This window comes from Psammomys obesus, unplaced genomic scaffold (assembly GCF_907164565.1).
Source record: "Psammomys obesus unplaced genomic scaffold, mPsaObe1.curated_primary_1811, whole genome shotgun sequence".
Classification (NCBI taxonomy): domain Eukaryota; kingdom Metazoa; phylum Chordata; class Mammalia; order Rodentia; family Muridae; genus Psammomys; species Psammomys obesus.
The window spans coordinates 257,222-263,033 of record NW_026596443.1 but is presented as its reverse complement, the minus strand read 5'-3'; positions in this window follow the sequence as shown (position 1 = coordinate 263,033).

The following is a 5,812-nucleotide window of genomic DNA, read 5'->3' as shown; positions in this document are numbered from 1 at the left end:
AAAGAACATTTCAGGTCAGCTTCAGTTTGGCTTCTGCAACTAATGTTGTATCTTTAGCAACAAAATCTTACCATCTGGTTTTGGTGGATAACCAAGAGCAGTGGCAATGGCCTGTGTTGTTTTGGGGGCCTGCAGAGTTTTCCTGACAAATAATTTGTAGGGAGATATCCCACATCTATCACTGAGATTTTCATTTAATCACTTTTGTATTCTTGGAGAAGCATAGTCCATCCATGCAGAATACCTGTATCCAAACTCTTTTTAATATATATTTTTTCATTTTTTATGTGTAGAGTGTTTTGCTTAATGGTATGTCTGTGAATCACACCTATGCAGTACCTGCAGAGTGCAAAAGAGGGCATCAGATCCCCTTGGACTAGAGTAACTTGTGAGCCATCATAAGGATTCTGAGAACCAAACCTGGGTCTTTTGAAAGAGCAACAAATGCTTTTAACCACTGACCACCTCTCCAGTCCCTATTCTCGGTGGTTAGGAGCACTTGTTGATCTTGCAAAGGGCTCAGTTGAGTTCCCAGTATTCACATGGTGACTTACAACCATTTATAATTCCAGCTCAGGTTCAGAGGACTGATGCCCTCTTCTGAACTCCAAGGAACCAGGCATGCATGTAGTGCACAAACATACAAGCAGGTAAAATACACACAGAAAAAATAAAGCCTTAAAAATCATTTTTAATTTGGTCACAAAGTAGTGGATTTCCATATACTGTTAGCTTTGCTCCCCTTACCCCTTCCTCTCCTGTCTCCACACCACCATCTCCACTTAAGCATTTAATCCCCAGTATTTCCTCCTATTTTCATATCATATGGGTTCTACTATCCACTCTCTCCTGGGCCCTTTCTAGCTTCTTGAGCTTTAAAAATTAAGCACATCAATCTAAAAATTCAAAGCTAGTATCCATATGAGATGAACACACATCATTTGTCTTTCTGAGCCTGGGTTGTCTCATTTAATATACTATTTTCTATTCCCATCCATTCTCTTGCAAATTTCACTTTTCTTTATAGCTGCTGCTATTTGTCAAATATTAGAATAGCAACATTGGCTTGCTTCCTGGGACCATTTGCTTGGAATATCTTTTTCCACCCTTTTACTGTATGGTAATATCTTTCTTCAATGGTGAGGTGTGTTTCTTGGAAGCTCTTGCTTTTTGATCCAACCTGCTAGTCTACATCATTTGAGGAACCAATACCATTAACGTTCACAATTATTACTGGGAGTCATGTGCTGATTCCTGACACATTGTTGATTTTGTAGTGTTTGTATCTTTCTCTTCCTCTATTGCTTATTATTACTTTAGCATGATTAATTCCTTCCTGTGGCGTCATCACGGATAGATTTATTTTTCTTCGTTAGTATGAAGGATTCCTTCAACTGGTAATCCTAAATTCTTTTAGTCTATTTTTATAATGGAAAGTTTTTATTTTCCTTTAATTCTGACAGCTAGCATAGTATTCTGGGTTGGTAGCTGTTATCTTTCAGAACTTGGAATATATCACTCCAAAGCCCTTCTTGCTTTCAGTTTTAGATGATTAATTTGATCTTATTCTGATGGGACTACCTTCCTATGGAACTTGGTGTTCCTTGCTGCTTTCAAAATATTTTTTTTTTAAAAAAATGTCTTTAGTGTTTTAACTGTAATCTGACAAGAGGGGGTTCTTTTCTGGTCTTGTCAGTGTGTTGCCTCATGTATCTGGATTGGCATCTCTTTTCCTAACTCTGGAAAATTTTCTGTTACTGGTCTTTTGAACATTTTTTTTTTAATGTCTTTAGGATGAGATGTTTTCTATGCTTCTATTCCATGAATTTGGTCTTTTCAGAGTGACTTATATCTCTTAGAATTCCCACTGGCACCTTCTTATTAAATCTTTGCCCTTGTGGGACTGTTTCAGTTCCCCATTTTGTCCTCAAGTGCAGATATTTTATTCTCTCATCCACTCTATTATTGAGACTTCTCAGGTTTTTTTTTTTTTAATTTCACTTATTGTGTGTAGGCTTAGATTTTTCACCAAACCTACTTTATTTAGGGTTCTAAAACATCTTTGTCTCAATCAATTATTTATTATTACATGGATGATATTTTGTTGGCTGATTCTGACACAGATACTTTAAAGAAAATGTTAAGGAAACACAGAATTCTGCTAGGCAGGAGGGTGTGTGTGTGTGTGTGTGTGTGTGTGTGTGTGTGTGTGTGTATGTGTTACAGATTGCTCCTGAAAAAAACTATATATAAAGAGAAGATTCTATTAACTACTTGTGTTATAAAATAAGTCAACAAAAATGCAACCACAGAAGGTATATATCAGAAGAGATCAGTTGCAAACCTTAATAATTTTCAAAACTTAATTGAAAATATTAATTGTTTATGGCCTACCACTGGATTAACCACTCAAGAGTTAAGTAACCTATTTCAAACATTACAAGATTTGGACTTAAACAGTCCAAGATGGTTAACTGCTGAAGCAGAGAGAAAGAGAGAGAGAGAGTTAATTCTGATAGAACAGAAACTTGATTGTCTTTTGGTTATTTTGCCTTCAACTCATTCTCCTACTAGGCTCAAAGAGAAGATAGTATTGTGGAGTGGATTTTCTTAGCAAACAAAGAAAATAAAAAAATAAAAATCTGCCAAGCAGTGGTAGAGCACACCTTTAATTCCAGTATTCAGGAAGCAGAGGCAGGTGTATCTCTTGAGGCCAGCCTGGTCTATAAAGTGCTACAGCCAAGGCTACATAGATAAACTCTGTCTCAAAAAGCCAAAAATAGAATAGAATAAAATAAAATACTTACATAGAAAAAGTTTCTGGTTTAATCATAAAATGTAGAATAAGACTATGCCAATTGTCAGGGATGGACCCAGCAGAAATTGTAATGCCTTATACTAATGCTGAGATTATGTCATTATGAGTATTCAATAAAGATTGGTAAAAAGCTTGTAGCAACTATTTGGGAGAAAGTAACAAGCAAATATCTTTAAAGCAAGCATCTTCAGTTTATAAAAAAAAATAATTGGATTCTCCCACATATTGTAAAAGGGACACCAATTCCTGAATCACCTGCATCTGTACTGATGCAGATAAGCTGGGAATGACAGGCTATAGTCAGACAGAATGTGCACAGTAAATCAAAGCCCATAGATTTTAGTTGAAAGGGTCAGAGCTGTGTGCAATTCTTATGGTATTATTAGATTTTCCTGAATCTCTTAATACAATTATTGACTCCTAATATGCAGAAAGAGTTGTTTTGCATATAGAAACTGCTGAATTTATTCCAGATAATTCAGCATTAACCTTGTTATTCATACAGATGCATCAGGCAATCAGAAATAAAAATTTTCCATTATATATTACTCGTAGTATCATATAGGCTTGTCAGGTCCATTAGCACAAAGAAACAAAGAAATGTTAGAACCCTTCAAATTTTACGAAAAACACCATGTTAACAGTAAAAGTTTAAAGAAAACTTTTTTTTATCACCTTGCAACAAGCCAAGAAAATTATTAAAAAAAAGTCCTACTTGTTTTTTGTATAACCAAACTCCTTTACTTGCTGGAAATAACCCTAGGGGTACCAAAAAGAAATGAAATCTGTCATTTGGATGTGTTTCATTTAGCAGAATTTGGAAAACTAAAGTTTGTACACCATACCATTGATAACTATTCAGGGTCTCAGTGGGCAACTGCTTTGAGTTCTGAAATGGCTGATTCTGTAATTACACATTTACTAGAAGTACTGGCTATTATGGGGATACTGGCACAAATTAAGACTGACAATGCCTCTGCATATGTCTCAAGTAAGATGATAAAGCAATTCTTTATGTCTTATAACATAAAGCACATTACAGGATGTCACATAATCCTACAGGACAAGCAGTTTTAGAAAGATCTAATCGCACCTTAAGGAAAATGCTTATAAAACAGAAAGGAAGAACAAAGACCCCAGGCACAGACTAAATAGTGCTCTGCTAACTTTAAATTTTCTGGATGCTAACGAGAAAGGAACAACAGCAGCTGAGACACTAGGTTACAGAAAAAAAAAAAAACAACTGGAATTAATTAGCCCATATACTATAAGGATGTATTAAAATCAGAATAAAAACCAGCAAAAGTTTTGCATTAGGGACACAGATTTACTTGTAGATCCATAGAAAATGAAAATTCGTGGATACCATTAAAACAGATAAAGATTAGAACTGAGCATACCATTAAAACAGATAAAGATTAGAATTGAGCAGGAGAGGTCTTCTGAAAACCTTGGTACTGACCCAAAAAGCACTTACTTCTTGGTAAATGTCTGTTTATAATTTCCCACCATACACAGCACAATTAATGGCTTAAAACAGGAGGGAAATGTAGTGAAAATTCTGGAATTTTGGTTTCTTAAAAAAAAAAACAACAAAAAAATATAAGAATATGTTTTCATTTTAATCGCAGGTGTGGGGATATGGGGCTGCTTTGGACTATCTGCAGCAGCTGACTATGATTTGCCTTGTGCTCTAGAAGAGGCATGGTTTTTCCAGCATCAGATAGTTTCTGAGATTATGGGATATTTGGAATTCTGGGAACTTTTCAGAGGGTATATAAATGCTAGAGCCCCAAAGGTGGAGTGGGTGATTTTTGGTCATTTAGGGAGGTTGGTTGCAATTTGTTAGTAGTTATGATCAAAGAAGAAAGTAAAGAAATTAGATACCGGGATTTTCCTGTTTTTCTCTTTCCCCTCTATCCTTGTGTCTTCCCTATCTAGTGTTAGGGGGTGAAAGGTGGGCGGAGGGATAAAGGGTAGGGGAAAGAAGAAACAACAAAGTAACAAAGTAACAAAGGCCAGATACAATTCTATCTCTAAAACCACTGCATTCAGGAGTGATGGAGTGCACCTCTAAACAACCATTGCAGTAGGGGAGCAATGGGGTACACCTCTAACAACCGCTACAGTTAGAAGTGATGGTGCACACCTCTAATTCAAGAATTTAGGAGACTGAGGCAGGATGACTGTGGTTTAGAGGTCTTCCCAATGTGAATGGTAAGATGCTTTATATAAAGGCGGGGGGGGGGGGAGATGAGGAACAGACAGTAACTATCATCAGAACACTATCTGAAAATAGCAATATAAGAGCATCCCAAGGTCATAAAAGGCCAGGTAACTGGCATCAATGGTGCTCACTTCTCTGAGCAGTAGGGAGAGTGAAGCAGCCTGGGAGGTACAGTGAGAGCTCACTTCAAAAGCCAAATGGAGTCTTCTGTCCTCTCCTGTTTGGCTTCTGGAATCTTGCCTTTCAAGAATTTTTTTTTTTAAATCACATTTATTTATTTATGTGTCATAGCCTCAGTGTAGAGATCAGAGGACAATGGGAACTGGTTCTCTCATTTCTTCTTGTGGCTCCAACTCAGATGGTCTGGCTTGGCAGCAAGCTCCTCTTTTTAACCTTCTGAGCCATGTCACCTGCCTTATGCTTTTTTTGTTTGTTTGTTTTTTAAACAACAGCTCACACAGTCTGGCTGGAGCTCATGATGGTCCTCAGCCTCTGTGTACATGGTGGGCCTCTTTGAAGAGTGGTTTTCTTTCTCTTTTCCTTTAAAAGTATTTATTTTTTAATATTTTATTTATTGTACGTGCATTTGTATGAATATTTGCTACATGCGTGCATGCCTGCAGAGGCCAGAAGTGGTCATCACATTCTCTGTAACTGAAGTTACAGGTGGTTAGGAGACACCTGACATGGGTGCTAGGAACTCAGGGCTTCCAGAAAAGCAGTGTTCTTAACCTCTGCACTATCCCTCCAGTACCTGGAGGGTGGTT